The sequence below is a fragment of the Tenrec ecaudatus genome, chromosome 2, assembly GCF_050624435.1.
Source record: "Tenrec ecaudatus isolate mTenEca1 chromosome 2, mTenEca1.hap1, whole genome shotgun sequence".
Classification (NCBI taxonomy): Eukaryota; Metazoa; Chordata; class Mammalia; order Afrosoricida; family Tenrecidae; genus Tenrec; species Tenrec ecaudatus.
This window is the reverse complement of record NC_134531.1, coordinates 58,574,723-58,596,190: the sequence shown is the minus strand read 5'-3', so window position 1 is coordinate 58,596,190 and position 21,468 is coordinate 58,574,723. Positions and strand designations below refer to the sequence as shown.

At 41.1% G+C, this 21,468-nt stretch overlaps 1 pseudogene; it reads right to left on the bottom strand.

The window, feature by feature from the left end:
- Positions 1-1,005: 1,005 nt before the first annotated feature.
- On the bottom strand, positions 1,006-2,780 carry LOC142439992 (phospholipid hydroperoxide glutathione peroxidase pseudogene; annotated as a pseudogene).
- Between the last annotated feature and the right edge of the window lie 18,688 nt (positions 2,781-21,468).

The following is a 21,468-nucleotide window of genomic DNA, read 5'->3' as shown; positions in this document are numbered from 1 at the left end:
CAGGTAGACTCCATACTGGAGAGATGATCTGCTGACAGGATGTTTTAAGAGGATACTTAACACCACTTAATCTTGCAGCAACAGCAGCAACAGGAAAAAACCCACACAAGTAGATCCGCAAAGTCCACACATCTGGTGCTCAAGGGTCAGGTGCATTGCCAAGGGCAGTGATGGTTCAGTAGTAAAATTCTTACCTTTCATATAGGAGAGCAGGTTTTATTCCTAGTTAATTTATCTTATGCACAACCATGACTTGCCTATCAATGGAGACTTGTGTGTTGCTGTAATGCTGGCCAGATTTCACTGGAGCTTCCATACTAAGACAGACTAGGGGAAAGGCTTGTAATCTACTTCTGAAGCCAGCCTTTGAAAACCCAACTTGCCTCTGCACTGATCATGGGAATGATGTCTGACTGGGTGGCATTTCATTTGCTATTGATAGGGACACTTTGAGTCAGGGCCCAACTTGGCCGCTGCTAACAATAAGTCTTAGCATTCTATTTACTTAGGCTTACAGAAACTAGGGACTTAATGTTGACTTAGTATTGACTTGCGTTTGTCTGTAGGGTAACCTTTCAATTGCACAGAAGGTTCATCCACACACATATTTCTTCCAAACATCTACAGCCCAAATTTCCTTTGATAAAGTGCAGATTCAGTAATTATAGAGGAGGTGAGTCTAGCATGCTCATGAAAATCATAACCCAATTTGTAATCAGGAAAAAGCCTGAAAATGAAGAATATTGACCAAGATACTTGATTTGCTTGCTGAGTAGATGGTTTCTTGTTCCTCTCCATGCTCACCTCCCTCCACCCCCTCCATTTGAAGGTTTTATTCCCACAAAGCAGAGCAGCTGGCAGAGGCCGGGACTTCCTCCAGCAGAGGTGCAAGCTGGGTTCTCAGGGCTGCCCCACCAGCTGGGTGGTTTGCAGGCAAGCTGTCATGGGTGCCGAGGGGAAGGGTCCAGGTACGCAGGGCGGTGGGTTGGGGCAGAGCTTGTGCGACTAGAGGTAGTGGGGCAGGTTCTTCTTCATCACCAAGGACTCCTCCACGGGGCGTACTGCTTCACCGCACAGCCGTCCTTGTGGATAAGGAACCTGGTGAGGTTCCTTGATGGAGTTCCCCAGGATGCCCCGCCCCGTGGGTGGGACTCCCATCCACTTGCACAGCAGGTGGCATCGCCCCCGTTCACACAGACTTTTCTGTACATATCGAATTTGACTTTGACGATATAGTCGGCAGTGAACTCTTGAATCTCGGCATTACTTCCTGGCTCCTCCCTCCCCAGCTGGGGCAGGGGAAAGCAACGAGCTGAGTGTAGTTTTGCCTCCTTGGGAGGCTACGCTGGTTACGATGCACACAAAGCCCCTTTACTTGTCCAGGTTCTTCATGCGCCCATCAATGTCCTTGGCACTGTCCTTGCCATGCATGGAGCCCGTGCAGCGCCAGTCGTCACTGGGAAGCCAACATGGTGGTGGCCAAGGCGGGCACAGTGTGGAACAGAACCACCACCTTGAGCAGGCAGGCGGCAAAGAAACTCCTTGTTCCTGTTTTTAAGCTCCATGCCCTGTCCCATGTAACTTTGTTTTAGTTGTCGTTGCTGTTGGGTGTACTTTCTGCTCCACTAGTATTTGGCTTGGCCATTTGCTGGGCTTTGGTCAGTGAAATGTTATTAGGTTTGCTGTATCGGCAGATTCTTGAAATGTTTTAGCATTGTGTCTGTGTATTCCGTCTGGAGATGTCCACGTGTCTAGTCACAGTTTGTGCGGTTGATAAAAGGCATATCCTATGAAGATGTATTGATCTTACAAAATTCTACCTTTCAACCTCCAGCTTCATGTCTGTCACCCAGACCACATTTTCCAAGTACTGTACCTCCTTCTTTGTTTCCGATGTTTGTATTCCAGTCATCAATAGTTACCAGTGCATCTTGATTGTATGTTTGATCCATTTCAGACTGATGATGTTGGCAGAATTCTGAGTTATGCATCACTAGATTTAGTGGCTGTGCTTAAATCTGAATACTAGTCGAAGTGATTGGATTTCCTTTTTTGCAGTTAGATACTATCTTATCACAGATAGCATTGCACTTCAAGATAGATATTGAAATATTTTTTTTAAAATAACAAAGAGTTATTGGGGTCATTTATGGTAGAAAAAAGTTCCTACCTCAGATGCACATAACCCAATTGTTAAATAAAATATTTCTGGGGTGAGTACCATCTCAACCAGTATTCTAAGACCACCAATTCCTCTTTTCCTTTCCCCGCAAGCTGTGTAAGCAATGGGTAATAATACACAGTAAACAGGCTTTTAGGCAATAGCATCCTCAACTCTACTAGAGGTAAAGATTCCAATTATATCAGAGATGAAGTTATCTTAATTTTCTCTTAAAGAAAGTTCCTTTAGTATTTGCAATTATTACAGCATTAGCAGAGCAGTCCTTTTTGGTGATAGATTTGCGGCCATTCCTGTTGAGTCTGTCCTTCCTGGCATAGTACACCATCCGATTATCTGATTCAGAAGGGCCAGTACCGGTCCATTTCAGCTCACTAACACCTAGGATGTCCATCTTTATGAGTTCCATTTTAATATTGACAACTTCCAATTCATATTTTGTACATTTCAAGTTCCTATTAGTGTTTGCAGCCATTTGTTGTCATTTTGAGCCATGCTCCAGCAGCCAATGAATGTCTCGAAGGCTTAACCCCTGTACACTTACTCCATCTGCATCAGCATGGACCACTCGACTTTGGGAAGCCAGCTCTTCCTCCGTCATATTTTTGAGAACCTTCCAACCTGAGGGGCTGATCTTCTGGTACTGTCTCTGTCACTGTTTTGATTCTGTGTATGAGGTTTTCCATATCTGACAATTTAATGCTATTCATAGATTTTTAGTGGCCAATTCCTCAGAAGTGGACAGCCTATATTCCTTCTTTGTGGTCTGTTCTTAGTTTGGAAGCTCAGCTGGTACCTGTTCATTTTGGGTGAACTACTAGTATTTGCAATACCACTAACCTACTGACCAATAAGAGAGCTTCCTTTACCTTAGCAACACACAAGCCACTATAGTATGCCAAACTGACAGTCTATATCTGTGGGATGATACAATGGAGGAGTTTAATATCAGCAACTAAAATCAAGTCAGGGGCCATCAATTACTTATATGTAAGTTCAGGTTGAAGCTTAAAAAAATTAAAACAGGTCTACGTGATTCAAATAGGACTTTGAATCTATCCCATATAGGTTTGGAGAACATCTGAAAAACAGATTTGTTGCACTAAACACTGAGAACTGAAGGCCTTATGAGCTGTGGGAATACATCAAGAGCATCATACATGAAGAAAGCAAAATGTTAAAAAGACAGAAAAGAAAGAAAAGATGTCAGAGGAGACTCTGAAGTTTGTTCTTGATCATGCAATAGCTAAAACAAATGGAGGAAATGATGACGTGCTTGATACCTAATCCCTTCGATACCTCGTGATCACACAGGCTGGTGTGCTTCTTCCATGTGGGCTTTGTTACTGCTGGGCTAGATGGCCACTTGTTTAGCTTCAAGCCTTTAAGACCCTAGATGCTACATCTTTTGATAGCCAGGCTCCATCTGCTTTCTTCGCTACCTTTGCTTATGCACCCATTTGTCTTCAGGAAGGTGAACACATAATGATATGATTTTTTGTTCTTTGATGCCTTGGTGGGGAGTGCAGATTGGGGACCCAAGACATATCTGTAGACAACTGAACATCCCCTTACGGAAGGATCGCGGAGAGGAGACGTGCCAGTCAGTGTGCAGTGTAGGAATGATGAAACATACAACTTTCCTCTAGTTCCTAAATGCTTTCACCCCACCCCCACCCCACTATCATGATCCTAATTCTACTTTACAAATTTGGCTAGACCAGAGGATGTATGCTGGTACAGATAGGAACTGGAAACACAGGGAATCCAGAACAGATGATCCCTTCAGGACCAGTGCTGAGAGTGGAGATACCAAGAGTGGGGGAGGGGGGAGAGAAAGGGGGAACCAATTACAAGGATCTACATAACCTCCTCCTTAGGGGATGGACAACAGAAACGTGAATGAGGGGAGACGTTGGACAGTATGAGATATGGCAAAATAATAATAATTTATAAATTATCAAGGGTTCATGAAAGATGGGGGAGTGGGGAGAGAGGGGGAAAATGAGATGCTGATACCAAGGGCTCAAGCAGAGAACAAATGTTTGAGAATGATGATGGCAACATTTGTAGAAGTGTGCTTAACACATGGATGGATGTATAGATTGTGATAAGAGTTGTATAAGCACCCAATAAAATTATTTTAAAAAGAGAAAGAAATGATGAAAAAGAACTAAACTGAAATTTTCAAAGGGCAGCTTGAGATGACAAGGTTAAATATTATAATGAAATGTCTAAAGACCTAGAGTTTGAAAACCAAAAAGTAAGAACATGTTCAGCATATCCTAAACTAAACTAAACAAACAAACAAAAAAAACAAGGAAAAATTCAAGCCTTGTACGACAATATCAAAAGAAGATGGAAAGAATAGTCACTCTACCAAAAAGAACTAGTTGACATTTAACCATTTCAAGAAGTAGCTTTCGAGCAAGAACAAATGGTACTGAAGAAAGAAATTCTAGCTGCCCTGAAAGCACTAGCCAAAAACAAGGCTCTAGGAATTGATGGAATACCAATGAAATGTGGAACAGATGATCTCATTGATGATATCAGATGGATCTGGGCTGAAAGCAGAAAACACCAGACAGATATTTACTTGTGCTTTATTGACTGTACAAAGGCATTCGACTGTGAGGATCACAACAAACTACAGGTAGCCTTGAGAAAAATGAGTATTCCAGAACACATACTGTGTTCATACAGAACCTGCACATGGAACAAGAGGCAGTTGTGTGAGCAGAACAAGTAAAAACGGTATAGTTTAAAACCAGGAAATGTTCTATCAGGGTAGCATTCTATTACAACATTTATTCAATCTGTATGCTGAGCAATCTGTATAGTTTATGCTTTATCAGAGAAGATGTATTATATGAAGAAGAATGCAGCATGAGGATTAGAAGAAGGCTTATTAACAACTTGTGATATGCAGATGACATAATCTTGCTTGCTGAAAGTGAGGAGGACTTGAAGCACTTGCTGATGAAGACCAAGGCCTAAAGCCTTAAGTATGGACTGTAACTCAATTTAAAGAAAACTGGACCAATAGAGAAAAGGTTGCGATTTTCAAGGATTTTGTCTTACTTGGATCAACAAACAATGCTTATGTAAGCAGCAGTCAAGAAATCCAGTGATGCATTGTATTGGGTAAATCTGCTGCACAAGATCTTTTTAAAACGTTGAGAAGAAAGGGTATTAATTTGAGGACTAAAGTGTGCCTGACTCAAGCCATGGTATTTTCAATGACCTCATATGGATGTGAAAGTGGAATATTGAATAAGGAAAACTGAAGAAGAATCAATGCATTTGAATTACAGTGCTTGCAAAGAAGATTGAAAATACCATGGACTTCTTAAAGAACAAACAAATCTGTCTTGTAAGATGGCCAACCATAATGCTCCTTAGAGGCAAGGATAGTGAGACTTAGTCTCATGTACTTAAGACACGTTGCCAGAAGAGACTAGTCCATGGAGAAGCATAGAGGGACAGCAAAGGATAGAGGGGCAGTAAGTAGATGGGCAGCAAAAGAAAAAGAAAAAGGAAGGCCCTCAACAAGGATTAACACAGTGGCTTCAACAATTGACTCAAACATAAGAACAATGGTGAGGATGCCACCGGACCAGACAGTGACTCATTCTGTTCTACAGAGGGTTGCTATGAGTCAAAACAGATTCAATGGCACCTAACAACAACACCAAGTATTGGGTCCCTGACCCTCAACAGCTACTGGTCCAACGAGAATGAGAGGTTACTTATAGACTAGACCCAACTCCAAACAGGAATCTGGAGCAGAGCTTACCTGAAGATCAAGTACAAGAAAAAGAAATATATATATTTTTTAACTTACAGGGTTTGAGGTTATTAAATAGCAAAAATTGACTGTCAGGTTCACCAGAAACTAGAAACACCCAATCAAAACCAAACATACTGCCATTGATTGATTCCAACTCATAGCAACCTTATTTGACAGAGAAAAACAACAACTTACTATTTCAGAGACGATAGGTCTCTATGATAGCATATAGCCTTATCTTTCATCCAGGGAATTGCTGTTGGGTTTGAACTGCCAACCCTGTGGTTGAGAGTCTAGTACTCAACAGACTGTGGCACCAGGGATCTTAATAGAAAGATGGAGCGAACTTTTAAAATTTGCATATAAAATTATATGTACATAAATATGTTGTTGTGGTTCTTGTTAGGTACCATCACATTACCTTTATGTATAAGGTAATATGAAAACCTTATATATAAGGTTATATATGATATGATTATGAGGGCTGGCTAGTTTGAAATTTGTGAGGCATTTTAACCAACCCCTTGCCATCAAGTCTATTCTGACTCATCGCAACTGTATAGGGTAGCTGGAAAGGGTAGAGTAGAACTGCTACCTGGGGTTTCCGAGGCTGTCTATCTTTACAGGACCACAAAGTCTCATCTTTCTATCACTGAGTGGCTAGTTAGGTCAAACTATTGATCTTGTGGTTAGTAGCCCAAAAAGCAACCTACTATGCTACCAGGGCTCCTGGAAGGTATGCTAGCAGGCTAACAATACAGGTATAATTTTTATGTTACCATTTCTGGGCAGAATTTCTTCTTTGTGGAACTTAAGACCTTGAATGGATTAGATGAGTCCCACCTAGAATATTGAGGCCAATCTCCTTTACTTCAAGGCCATTGACTATAGATGTTAAAGCACATCCAGATAATACCTTCACAAAAATATCTAGATTAATTCTTCATTAAATGACTAAGCACAATAAATGCAAAACATATTGTCATCAACTTGATTACAAATCATAGTGATTTTAAATAGGGCTTCTGGGCCATATAAAACTTATGGGAGCTTTTTATGGGAACATAAAGCTTTGTATAGTTTTATAGGAGCAAACGGCCCATGAAGCAAACAGCCTCATGTTTCTCTGGAGGAGTAACTGATGAGTTTGAACTAGGGGCATGTGGTAAGCAGTCCAAAGCTTACCCGACAGCACTAGCAGGGCTCCTTAGCTACTACTATAGTATATTCAAATTGCATATAAAACTAATCATCACACTGTTCTGAATGCACTTTTTCTAAGAATTTTAATTCCAAGTATTAGGGAGAAAGGATAGAAGAATATGTTACTAGGGATGGAGTGAATTCAGGACAGAAAGAAGAGACTTAAAAAAGCCAGAGGCACATTTGACGAACTTCATAACCATGATATTTGCAATCTCCTCATATGCATGAGAAAGTTGGACAATGAATAAGGAAGACCGAAGAAGAATGGATACATTTGAATTCTGTATTGGCAAAGAATATTGAATATATCATGGATTGTGGGAAGAACAAACAAATCTGTCTTGGAAGAAGTATAGCCAGAATACTCCTTGGAAGTGAGACTTTGCCTTGCTTACTTTGAACAAGTTATCAGAAGGGACCACTCCCTGAAAAGGACCATCATGCTGGGTAAAGCAGAGGACCTGCATTTAAGAAGACCCTCAATGAGACGGATCATCATAGTGGCTAATCAATGGGCTCAAACAGCAATGATGGAGAGGATAGAGCAGCATTAGGCAGGGTTTGTTCTGTGGTACTTGGTGTTACTATGAGTCAGAACTGGATCAATAGCACCTAACAACAACAGTATAGATTGGCCAAAGGGTCTGTTGAGCTTAAAAAGCTCTGATCTGACATGAGCATCTTTTAAGTGTTGACACTTCTCAGAGCTCTTTCACACTCCGCATACATTCTGCCCAGGCAATCTCATCCACTCTCATGTCATATGCTCATACTTAACATGTTACTATCTTCTAGAGTGCCGTTTTCGGCAGCTACAAGCCTACCCTTGGTGACTTATACTTGGATGGTCATTGACCCTCAAACCCAATGGTCCCAAAGAGAGCTTGTCAAATTGGTTCTGCTGAACCCAAACCCCTGCTCCTTGATGACATCCTGTCATCCCATCTCAATGAATGACACCCTGGCCACTGTGTGGCTGTTGGAATTATCCAAGGAAAAAAACTGAAATATCTTCCTTGACTTTCCCCCTTCTTCTCTTACATCAATCAAGCCCTCATTAGAATTGATCACTTAAAATCATGTTGTTCAGATAAAAACCAAGTGAGGACAAATCTTTTCCATCCCTTCAGCATCATTATTTTTCCAGCTATATTACACTTCCTGCCAGTGCCTTCTTTCTGTAGTCTGTGCCTTCTTTTCCTCTGGGTTCTTGCATAGTTCTTGGCTGTGCTTGACAGGCCTCCCGTGGTGAAGTGAAATTATCAGCATGATTTTTCTATCCATAGTCTCTGTAACTAATTCCCACCAAATAGCTAGATAAATAGGATGTATGGGCTGATATGAGAGGATTGGTGGGCTTGGCTATTCCACTGGGAATAAAGTATCCACCTCAGAAGTAGGAACCAATAATCTCATGACCACCCAAATCAAAGAGCCACAACCAAAGCAGAGTACATCTGAGCCCTCTGCGTGGAAAAGCAGTGGTGTAGCATAAGACAACATGCCACTCTTCCAGTCCACCGAATGAGTAAAGCTGAATGCCTTTAGGCAGGAGGCTGGCTTGCAGAGTGGGGTGCTCCTTGGGCATTTATCAGTGCTAACGGAGCTTTATAATACTTCCACAAGCAGAGCAGAGGCTAAGGGGCCTTGCAGCTGAGAGGCCAAGCACCAGAGAGAGCTGTGTCTGCTGACACAGCCGAGAAATGTTGCACACAAAAGAACTGCGTCCTTAATATTTTATCATCATTAACTTCGTGTACACTGTTACCTTCCCTAGTAAACCTCACAATCCTCACAATGTGTGCTGTCTGGGAATTCCGTGTTGGCATTGCAATGGATAATTGTACCCTGCAGAGAAGTAGAGCGCTGTCGGTGTCAGAATGGGAGACAGAAAGTTGGCGGGTACAGTCATGTCGGACCTCTGCCTTGCAGGTGGGGGTGGCATGGAAACTCTCTTCCGTGTGTCACAGGAGGCCATTCTTGAGTCCCATGCCTTGTCAGCACCTCCTAATCACTTTCTTCATAACACACTTTTCTTAGATGACTCGGAGTCATCTGTAGATCAGCATAGATCAGCAGTTCTCCACAGGGGGTGATGGCCCTTTCTCTGGGAAATCCTTCCCTGAGCTACCCAGGACGGGTCACGTGACCCTCCCATGGGGTCTTAAGCCCCTCTTCATAGTCTTATCATAACCCTTCCCCCCTGTGTTAATATTCTCCCTTCACTTGCCTGTCTCCTCCTCTAGAAGGTGACCTTCTGGAAGACAAGCATCACAGGCCGTTTCCCAGCACGCTGCACTCGAGGGTGTGCAGTATGCATTTCTTAAATGAGTAGACAAGTGGATAAACAAAAGTCTCTATAAATAGCTCTAGCACACCAGACTTTTTCCAGAATGAATGTTATTTACACGCAGTACAAAGCCTGTCTTCAGAAACTTAGTCATGGCAAAAGGATTCAGGCTGAGAGATAAAGCTCAGAGTGGAGAACTGCTCTAATCCATATCTTTGCAGTACAGCCAAGACAGGCAGTATTTCACAATTTCCTTGTATATGTGGGCGACAGGAAACTGCCCATGTTTCTGTAGGAAATGGGCACTTTAATTGTTATTTTGTTTTCCGGGGCTCCTCCTGCCAATATCGTTCTGGCCATGGAAATCTCCAGACCACAGCAGGATGCGAGCCTCAGGATGATCACTACTATTGATATTCCCACAACCTGAGGTTTGCATTAAATAAAAGCTAAAACGGTTTATGTCAAGACTTTCATTTATAGGTGAAAATGCCACATCATGCAAGTTAAGGCAGCGTAAACCAATATATTTCATCACCCAGTGCCATAATCTATTAAGCCTAAGATATTTTCAGGGAATTGTCTTAAATCCTTTGGTGGTTTAAAGTCGCTTCAGAGGGATTAGTGGCTTAGAGGTAATTGTTATTGCTAATATTTTATTTGAAATGTCCTGTTCCGCAAAGGTAATGTGACATTTTGCTCATTGGCAAGGCTGGTCTTTCACAGAAAAAAGATGAGTCAAAAGGTCAGTGCCCAGGAGAGGGAAGTCTGGGAGTATGTGAGATAAAAGACAAGGGCCTGAGCGGAGGTGACCAGCTCAGCTATCTGAGTCTGAGCTATTTTTATAGTGTTCCATGAGGAGCCAAATTAAAAAAAAGTTATTCTTGCATTGCGAGATTAATCTTGTTTGAGTTATCTAGTTCTGCTGAAGGAGAGTGGGTGACTTTAAAGAACAGAAATCTCTTCTTACAGTCTAGAGGCTGTGTCCAAATCACAGTCTGACTTCCATGAATTCCTTCGTTTCTTGTGGTTCCAGTGTTTTTGTTTTCGAAGGGACTCTCCAAATGGGTTTGGGGTTGTCCCCATCACCGGCAGCATTCCACATCCAGGTATTTAGAATTTAGGCCCTGGTTTCATTCTCTCCTCTAGATTGTCAATCCTTGGATCACACAGTCTAGTGTGCTTCTTCTGTGCAGACTTAGTTGATTCCTCATGTGGATACTTGTTCTGAGACAAGCCTTTAAGACCACTGATGCTATTTTTCAAGATAGCTGGGCACCGTCTGATTTCTGTGCCACATTTTGGTACAGTATTCATATTTTCAGAGATCGCCTCAGGAGAGTGAATACCAGGAAGGGCGATGTCATAAAAAATGAATGGTTTATGAGGGCTCTGATTAAGTGAAAGCTCAAAATCCATTCATTTAACTATTGCCTCTGTAATGCCCTGCTTCCCTTTTGGAGATATTATGGACATCCTATTGCAGTGCATCATAGATCCCTACCTGGTCTTAAGGTAACACCATTGATAGTAACATTATGTTAGTCTATGCTAAAGCTCTGTTGAACATAGGCTTTCATATGCATGTAGTACTTCTTAGTAGACTCTAATATATAAGTTGGTAACTTGTATAGCTTCAAAATGTTGGTGACTGGACACTAGTTACATATGCTGTGAGAGTTGTAGATATGACACTACTATCGGTAACACTCATTTATGAGGGTCTTAGCCAACTCTCGTCTCTTGTTTGTGTGTATGCAACTCACCTTTTTTATTAGTTAGAACATACCTTCTCAAACACTGAAAACTCGGTGCCTTAAAGTCAATGACAACTCATAGCAACCCTGTAAGATGGAGGAATTGCTCCTATAGGTTTCCAATACTGTAACTCTTTATGGGAGTAGAAAGCTTCATATTTGTCCCTTGGAGCTGCTGCTGGTTTCAAACAGTTGACCTAGTGATTACCAAGCAAGTTGTGCTCCTGGAACCCACCTTACTCTCATTTCATTAACATAAGAACAAAAACTCGCTTTTCAAATAGGATTCCATTTATAAGCATGGGGGATAGGATTCTAACACCTCTTATGAAAAGACACAACCTAATCCCTAACAATCTAGATAATCAGCTCTCAAAAAAACAACAACTTGAGTTCAGCTTTTTAAGGAAGAAATAAGAAGGGAGAATAAACACCTTGCAGGCTCTTTGCAGGCTCATTGCCTTTGATTTAGAAGACAATCCTTGGAGAGCTCCTAGAGGTTTTTATCTGTCCCTCTGCCAGGGATCTCAAAGGATGTTTGGAAGCCACATGAGACAGATGTTATAAACAAAGGTTACCCTGGCTCCATTTCCAGCAACTCTGATTCTATGGTTCTGAGATGGGTCCAGGAATCCTCATTTTAACGGGAGCTCCAGAAGATTATAATACAAGAGTTTCTTATACCACACTTGGAGAAGACCTTATTAATTTGTCTGCTTCTTGCACATGTCAGTATATTTCTCAATCTATATCTATGGCTCGGATGTATTCTCTTAGTTCTAGACGCACTTACCCAAACAACTATCGAAATCTCCACCTGAATTCCTCGTGGGATCAAAATTTTCAAGCTCAGCCAATCCAAACACAAACCTATTCTTGTTTTATTATTTTCTGCGTCTGTAAATGGCACAAGAACCCATCACCATCTAGAACACGGAAGCATAGTTATTACTTCCCTTTCCTTTCCAACAGCTAATCTGTCCTTGACAACTCACACCATCTCTTAGCATCCCTTGTTTGGACCACAGTGGCTCACTAACTAGTCCGTTTGCGTTCACTCTTTAATCTGTTCTTCACAATGAGCTCGAGGGATCTTTGCAGAACATAAATTTTGATTTGCACCACTCCTTGGTAAAATATGTAATGATCCTTCATGGCCTTTGGAAACAGGCCCTGACTCCTTTACTTGGTTTAGAAAGCCCTGCTCATTGGTACTCCTGCCCACCGGTGCAATCTTATCTCACATGATGTCCTCTCTGGCTTCTGAGCTGTAACCCACGGTATTTTCTTCAGGTCTCCAAAAATGCCCCACTCATCCCCTCTGCTCCACCCCGTTCACGAATTGGCTTTCCTCCTGCAGTCGGTATCATTGTGCGTGTTTAGTGAGATGGAGGAGGACCTTGTAGATTGGTGTTAGACATTTGTAGATTGGCGTCGGGCATATGGGCTAATGTTGGACTTATGGGCTTGGACAGCACTGGATTGGGATGCTTTCTTAATGTACATTTACCTTTACATAAAACTCTCTCTTATACATATGAGTTTCTGTGGATTTGTTTCGCTAATGTACCCAGATGAACACATACAACAACAAATAATAATGAAGATACATTTAGTTCTGTGTTTGATTAATGTCCGTATTTGCTTAGACTCTAAGATCCACAAAGGCAGTAGTTATGTCTTTCTTCTGCTTTTATTGCTCACCATGGAATTTCCAGTGTCTTTCAGGGTCCTTGGCACATGGAAGAAAACATACAACAACCCATTCCCGTGGAGCTGATTCTGCCTTAGGGTGACCCTGTGGATGTCAGAGTAGAGGTGTACTTCATAGGGGTTTCAAAGGCTAATTTTCTGAAAAGGAGTTTATCTCAAGGTGGAGTTACACCTCCAATTGAAACTCCAACCATGCAGGTAGCAACTGATAGGGTTTGTACCCACCATGAACTTGTTTGACGCATGAAAGTCCTCAGTGAATGTTTGTTGAATAGAGTGTGTGAGACATATCACTGGTAGAACAATTTCCATTGAGTTTCTTTAGACAGAAATCTCAGTTTGGCCAAGCATTCAGAACTTCAGGCAAAGTAAAGTGGAATGCCAAAGTCATTAGCTAAATAAAGTAGGCAGGTAAGATAACATAGTTTTAATTTATAGCATTAAATGTACACAAATATTATATCCAGTGTCTAATTTTAAGTTGAGTTGACTTCTTAGTAATAGAGAGATAGGTTCTATTACTTTTTATAATAGTGATCCTGAATAAGAGGGTCTTAGACTTCACTTGGCATTAAGGATATTTAGAGAAATAAGTGTTCTTGGTTTAATATTTAATTGGAAAGTCTGATGTTAGACTGTAGAGTTGGAAAGTATGATACTTGGTGTCATTCTTCTGGGCCATTTCCCTCAAAACAACACCAATCCAATTCTTGTGAGGGCCCTATGGGACTTGCTGACTCATTCAGAAAACCCTTTACCCTAATTTCCACACTTTGGTTTAAATATGCATAGACTCACACACAGAGTGATTTGCTTCAGAAGTCTTAAACCTATTTAAACAATAGCTGAACACACCCATTAAGTGGACTGATATTTTAGATTTACCAGATTTTGTGTGTAATGGAAATCTATTATTTATGATTCACAACTCCATCTTTATGGTGTTTCTCCCAAAGAAGTCCAGAGAGTTTTTCAACTAGAAATCATAAACTCAAGAGATAGAAGAAACACTTAAATACCCCAAAACTTTCAGGGTAAAGACCAAAAGGGAAAGTGGTTTAAAAAAATAGCAAATGGATAGGATAGCATAAGACATGGATTATGTGTGTGAAATAAAAACATACGTGATATTATATCCGCAGATAGAATATACTTAAGAGATAGAACAACTTTGAATTCTATTTCTGATTTTGCAGAATCCAATCTAAGAGCAGGAAGCAATTCCTTTAACACCTGTATTCTTTAAGAAGAATGTCTGGAGAAACTCCTGCTTTCTGCACATCAGTACCTGGCACCACCATCTTCAAAACTGTGCTAAATTAGTGATGAAAAACTGCGAGCCTGCTATATGACTAATGCTATAGTAGACATTTTTATGGAAAGTCAAATTTGTAAGCTAGAAGCTCATAGACACATTCTATTTAGCCTGCAGAATGCTATTAGTAAGTTTAAAACAGGGATATTTAATGTAACTTTGAGGATACTTAGTTTCTTTGTTATCTACTAGGGACACAGACTCCTATTGTGATTGGTTGAGCTGATACCACTTACCTTACTTAGTTTGCTTCTCTAACTTATAATAGTTGCCTGGCCTCCGGACTAATGTGTCCCTGACTCAACCTATAGCATTTTTCAAGCACTTCAAATGCATGCAAAAGCTGGACAGTGACTAAGGAGGAGCAACAAAGAATAGATGCCTTATGGTGCTGGTGAAGAATATTGAATATACCATAGACCAAGGGTCAGCACATTGCAGCCCTCGAACCATAAGCTGCTCTTTTGGTGCATACATGTGGCTCTGAAGTAAAACTGGGGGAAAATGGAAGAGTATTATTCAGATAATGGTGATTTCATTTATTTGTAAAAATATGTATGGTTCTCAAAGAATTTTTAAATTGTCATAAGGGACAGGGTTGACTCTTCAATTTCAAAAGTTTGCCAACCCCTACCATAAGCTACCAGAAGAACAAACCACTCTACCTTGGAAGAAGTACAACCAGAATGCGCTTTCGACGCGAGGATGGTGAGATTCTGTCTGGTTTGCATTGGCCATGTTATCAGGAAGGATCAATCCCTGAAGAAGGACATCATTCTCGGCACAGTAGAAGATCAACAAAATGAGAGAAAGATCCTCATGAGATGGATTGACAGTGGCTACAACCATAGGCTTAAGGATAGCAAGGGCGATGAAAAGGGTAAGACAGGGCATGCTTTGTTTCGTTGTGCTTGTTGCTGCGATGATTCAGAATGGACACAGTAGCACGGAACAAGTCTGTCCTACATACCTCTCCTTTTGCCAGCCTGTTAGAGCTGGCTCATTTCACTGTCACCACAATCCATTTTTTTTGTCCCTATTTGACAGATAACGGTGCTGCATCAGAGGTTGCTCACCTTGAAAAAGCGAGAGTCCTTACCTAGTCCACCCAATTCTGATCCCACGTTTTCCCATTATTTAAGAGTTGGCTGAAGGACAACATTAGCACGTCTGCAACCACACTCCTAATGGAAAACATTTTAGAAGCCTCTGCTTAAAGATTGTGGTTGAACATGTGCATTTACCTCTGTTCCCTCTACAAATCACCCTAACATGAAAGTAAGCCCAAAGCCAAACCCATTGCCCTTAATTTCATTCCATCTCACAGCATCCCTATGGGACAGGGTAGACTGGCCCCACAGCATTTCCGAGGCTGGATGTCTATGGAAGAAGACTGTAATCTTGTTCTCCCATGGAGCGACTGTGGGTTTTGCCACCAACCTTTGAGTTAGTAACTGAACACATAAGTGCTATGCCATGAAGGCTCCTAAATGTAGAACCAAGGGATTCTAAAAAGAATGTAAACCCAGAGAACTACAGAGGAAATGGTAACATTTGAAGAGCACGTTGGTAACTGTTTCCCTTGGTGGTTACTGACTCAATTGAACCGGAAGGGGGAAAGGCCAAAAGTGGGCTGTTCTATACCACAGACTCCATAAGAGACTCAGGAATTGGCAGTAACAGATAGGGAAATGGGGGATGAAGGTGGGGGAGATTCTGACAACTGAGGAGAGTTTAAGGTTAGCTTAGTAATAAGTACATAAAAATGGAGCCAATACACTCATATAAGGATAGTTACTAATTCCCTTGAGGTTAAAAAGTTATGCAAGAAAAGAAACCACTGCTTGGAATTTTTACAGTTATCATAACATAATATAATAATGTTAGGCTAATGTTCCTGCCAAAAATCTGGCACAGCTCTCTTGGGGGGATTGAGAGACAGAAAGGGCACTTGGGTGAGGAGGAAGGTGGTAAGAGAGAGTGGGAAGTGACTAGATAATGTCTAAAATGGAAAAATAAAGAAAACTCAGTGTAACTCTACTTTTCTGACTCTGTGGGTGTTGATACCGGGAGAGAATTCAACAGAATTATTTTATAGAATCTTGCATGTCTTTAAACTCTGTGTGTTTTTCATGAAAAATGAGAACAATGTTAAAAATATAAGCAAAGTCTTTTGGAAAGTGAATAGATAAGAAAGTGAAAACATTTGTTTAATAGGCAAGCAATGCTTCTTCCAAGGAGCTCTGGTGGTAAAATGTTTAAAGTTCTTGCCTGTGAACGGAAATATGAGCCATTCAAACTTGCAATTTGCTCATAGGTTGCAGCAAAGGCTTTAAGCACCAATAGCTCTGGGGTGGGGGGGAAGACGTGGTAGAGGGTGTTGCTTTACCTCTTTGCAAACTCAAACCCAAGCTCATTGCCATCAAGTGCATGTCAACTTGCAGTGACCCTATAGGACGGGAAGAACAGTCCCTGTGAGTTTCCTGGACTGTACCTGTGAGCAGAAAGCCCCATCATTTACAACCTTGGAAACACTATGGAGTAGTTCTCCTCTGGTCTATAGGGTCACTATTAGTTGCAATTAACTTAACAGCAGTGGGTGAAGTACATGTTCCCAAGAAGTCAAAACTGGCCAAGTGTGTATATGAATGCACAGTTCTTCCTCTCTGAAGGAAACACACTTCTCCATAGATTCATTCTAAATTTCTTTGTGTGTCAGGGTGGCTTAATCCTGCTACGGTCTCTTGATCATACCAGAGGTATTTCATAACCAAGAATGATACCTAGGGCCTGAATGGTAAGAAGATAATGGATGTGCTCATTGCTCAGGTCTTCCTTCCTCCATCCACCAAGAAATACTACTGAAATTCAGATACATGTTAAATACTTTGCAGATTAAAACAAAAAAGTAAGAATAGGTCTCTGTGTTGTGCTGTAGAGTTACCTTTGGCTAAAATCGCCCTGTTGGCCATTCACACTTTGCTCCTCAAGCCCTGGTCTCAGGTCAGAAGCATATTGAACCATTTGTAAATCCCATTAATTACAGATATACAAGACAGCGCTTCTCTTGCTTTCTTTTATCCAAAAGACAAGCAGTGTTTTGTTCTCTTTTCTACAACCTAGAAAGGTAATCTTCCCAAGTAATATTAACATTTAGAGTGCATATTTCCTCAAATGACCCATACATTACTCATACTAAGGATCAAATATGAATACCTTTTAACAACATCTGCACCTGGCCTCCAGATGTCCCTCTAGAGACCCAAGGAGAAACAAAGGAGGTCTAGAAATATCACATTGCATTTGAGGTGGCTTTGTTGGAGCATTCTTTAGCATTTGGATATTGAAGAATTCTTTAGCATTTCTGTCATATAGATTTTTAAGCATATTAAATTACAATTAATAACAGTCCACTTCTATATGTTTTATTGGACCATTGTGTTAATGTGGGTAGACTAGAGAAACAAAATTCGTAAACACTCATATGTGCATAAGAGAGTTTTATATTAAGGATAATTGTACATTAAGCATCCCAACTCAGTCCAGTCCAAGCCCATAAGTCTGCCATTAGCCCATATGTCCGACATCGATCTACAATGTCCTCCTCAATCTCACAAAATACAGGCAATGATGCTGAATGCAGGAGGAAAGCAGAATCAGAGAGCATGTAAGCATCTCAGCTCTGGCAGGGGTCTCCAAATGGCTTCTCCAGCACCCAGAGCTGCATCAGGATCCATGTGGCTTCTCTTCAGGGATGTCTCATAGGAAGTGAGCCTTGCCAGCCTTGCTAGCTAAGGCAGCTGCAACTGGTCAGACCATCAGAGAGCAAGAGATCAGAGAACAAGAAAGGTGAGGGTCACCGAGCCATTTATCTATCTACCTTTCAATTAATACCTCATGTGTTTATCATCCAGGTTGGCACAATAAACCTTAACTATCATAACTATATTACTGTAGCACGTGTTCTCTAAATACCCATTTATCTGACAGAAAAGCAAGCAAACAATTGCAGTGATCAAAATGTACTCACAAACTGACTGGTACAGGAGGATAGTCTTAGTCTTTTATTTTGCTTTCCCATGTAGTCTCCATCCCATCCGACATACATTCCATTGCACTATATTTATATAAGAATGAGCAGAGCTGCCTACACATAAAATGGTCATGCGATTTTTAGTCCTCTTACTTTCATCATCTGAACCTTTTAAGATACATTAATGGATTAATGGGTCATTATGATTTTACAATGATTGGGCCTAAGGGAATTGGTAAAATCCAGAGGTGCGTTATCAGAGAGACTTCCCAGACTTGAAGACAATCCTCTGACTTTGGCTACTATGGTCTAGTCAATTTGTACTCATAGTAATCCGATAGAAAAGGCTGGACCTGTCCCATAGGGTCTCTAAGACTGTCATGTGTTATGGAAATAGACTGCCACATCATTTTTTGTTTTCTCCATGGAGAGGCTGGTAGATTTGAACCATAACTTTTGGTTAGTGGTGAGCCTTAACCACTGTGCCACCAGGGCTCCTTGGGGTTGACTACAGATTGATAGAATTCATTGGTACAAAAGATAACAGTCTGCGAAGTTTTTAAAATGAGTTATGCTATCTGGGAAATTTCAAACCTAGAGCTAAATTTCAAAATAACAAGAGCTGGTGATTGCTTTTAGATCTTCCTCAGGCCCCAGAAATAGCACTAATAAAAAGTAAACTGCTAAAACAAGGACGTTTCTCAAATGGGTATTCTCCATTATGCCTAGCTCCATTGTGCTTATAGAAGACAATGGCCAAGAGAGCTCCCCTCACACGGCACATAGGAAGAAGAGTGATACCAAGATGAGGTGACTTAGGCATTTATGTAAACCAGTGATTCTTAACCTCCCTAATGCTGCGACCCTTTAATACAGCTCCTCATGTTGTGGTGACCCCCCCAACCATAAAATTATTTTCGCTGCTATTTCATAACTGTAAGTTTGCTACTGTAAGAAAACATGCGGCCCCTGTGAAAGGGTCATTCAACCCTAAAGGGGTCGCGACCCACAGGTTGAGATCCACTGATCTAGAACTTGACCTGAGCTCAAGAAGGATTCAATATTAAACAATCCACTGTATTGTTTCACAATATCTGTTTTTCCTAGATGGAAAATTAAAAAAGAAAAAAAATCCCTTTTACTTGTAAATTGGGTGAAGGTTTACATTTCAGATGATCACTTTGCATTCAACAACTTGAACTCAACTTATTCAACCTCCACATAATTCACCCTGTTTCTCCCCACCCCAATCTTTTACTCAGCTCTCCCTCTTGTAGGGTACTACCTTCCCTTGCACCTAAGCGAACAATTATCTACTTTCTCGACCAGCGGTTCTCAACCTGTGGGTCATGACCCCTTTGGGTCGCCTAAGACCATCGGAAAACATGTATTTCTGATGGTCTTAGGAACCGAGACACCACTCTTCTATCCATCTCCAGGTGGCTCCGCCCGCATGCAGACACGCCCATACACAAATATCCGGCGTGAACACTGTTACCCATGCTACACCATGCTTCAAGACAAAATTTCATTTATTTATAATTAGATATAAATATTTCACAATATATAATTACATATTGTTTTTGTGATTAATCACTATGCTTTAATTATGTTCAATTTGTAACGATGATTCATAATAGTAGCAAAATTACAGTTATGAATTAGCAATGAAAATAATTTAATGTTTGGGGGTCACCACAAAATGAGGAACTGTATTAAAGGTCGTTGCACTAGGAAGGTTGAGAACCACTGCTCTAGACTATTTGTGATAGGGAGGTTTGTTGTGCCAACATGGCCAATGAGCATGTGTGAGATTAGTTGAAGGGCAGAGGGATAAATGACTCGGCGAGCCTTCTCTCTGCCTCTCTTGCTCTTTGATCATTGGACGAGTGTGCGGCTGCCTTGCTTGTTCTGTGCCTCCATTTGTAAGCTACACTATCTTTAGGACACCTAACCCATGGACTGTGTTGCTCTAACTTGAGGTTCTAAGTCTTGCTTTGCCGTGCTGCTGGAAGATACATCTCTTCAGCTGGGGACTGTCAGACCCTGTCATCTGGTTGACTGTTGGTGACCTGCTTGCTGTTTTCTGCCTGTGGCCTGATAGTCTGAATTGTTCCACAGAGGACTGCCTAGCAGCCCTCAAGACTTAAAGGACTGCCAGTGTTTCACAACTGTCTCACAGGAATGAGTTGCACTGAGCCACTTGTACTATTTTATACAATAATTGTTCATTTCTTATGTTATCTATCTCTATCTATCGCTATAGCTATCTATCTATCTATATAATTATTAGTGTCCTGGTTTTGTTTCTCTAGAGAACCCTGTCTAACACACGATTGTTCCCCTTTCTTCCTCTTCCCTCTCACCCCTGTTAACCATCAAAGTCTGTTTCTTTGGGTAGGAAAACCTTTATCTGGACTTTTCATTTTTCTTTTATAATACTAGTGTGTTAGTCAAGGTAGACTAGAGAAAAAAATCCAGGAGAGACTCCTATGTGTATAAGAAAGAGCTTTATATACAAGAGCAACTGAATATAGAAAAAACATCCCAGCCCAGTCCAGATCAAGTCCACAAGTCCAATATTAGCCCATATGTCTGATACTAATCTATAAATTCCTCTTCAGACTCACAAAACACATGCAATGATGTTGAATTTAGGGAGATCACAGGCCAGTTGATGGAAGGTCTTGTGGATCCAGTGGCAGTGTAAGCATCTTAGTGCTGGCACGAGTCTGCACATGGCTTCTCCAGCTCCGAAGCTCTGGCTGCCATCAGCTTGTCTCCATCTGGCTTGTCAACAAGAATATATCACAGGGACTGAACCTGTGTCCCACCTTAAGCAAGCTATAGATCTCCTTAGTGTCTCTAAATGAGGTCATCAAACTACCACCTGATTGACAGGCTAAACTCCCCTCCTTCCCTCTTAATCCTTTCAAATTGACAGGGGATATGTAACTACCACGACTAGTCTTACAGAATATTCCTCCTTTTATCATTAACTAACTTAACTCTGTATAATGCCTTCCAAATCCATCCATGTACTGATATATTTCATAGTTTGATCATTTTGAAACTATGTGTAGTATTGTGTGTATGTACCAAAGCTTATCTAGCTGTTCTTCTACAAAGATTATTTAGGCCGTTTCCACGTTCTTGCTGTTGTGAATAGTGCTGTTATGAGCATG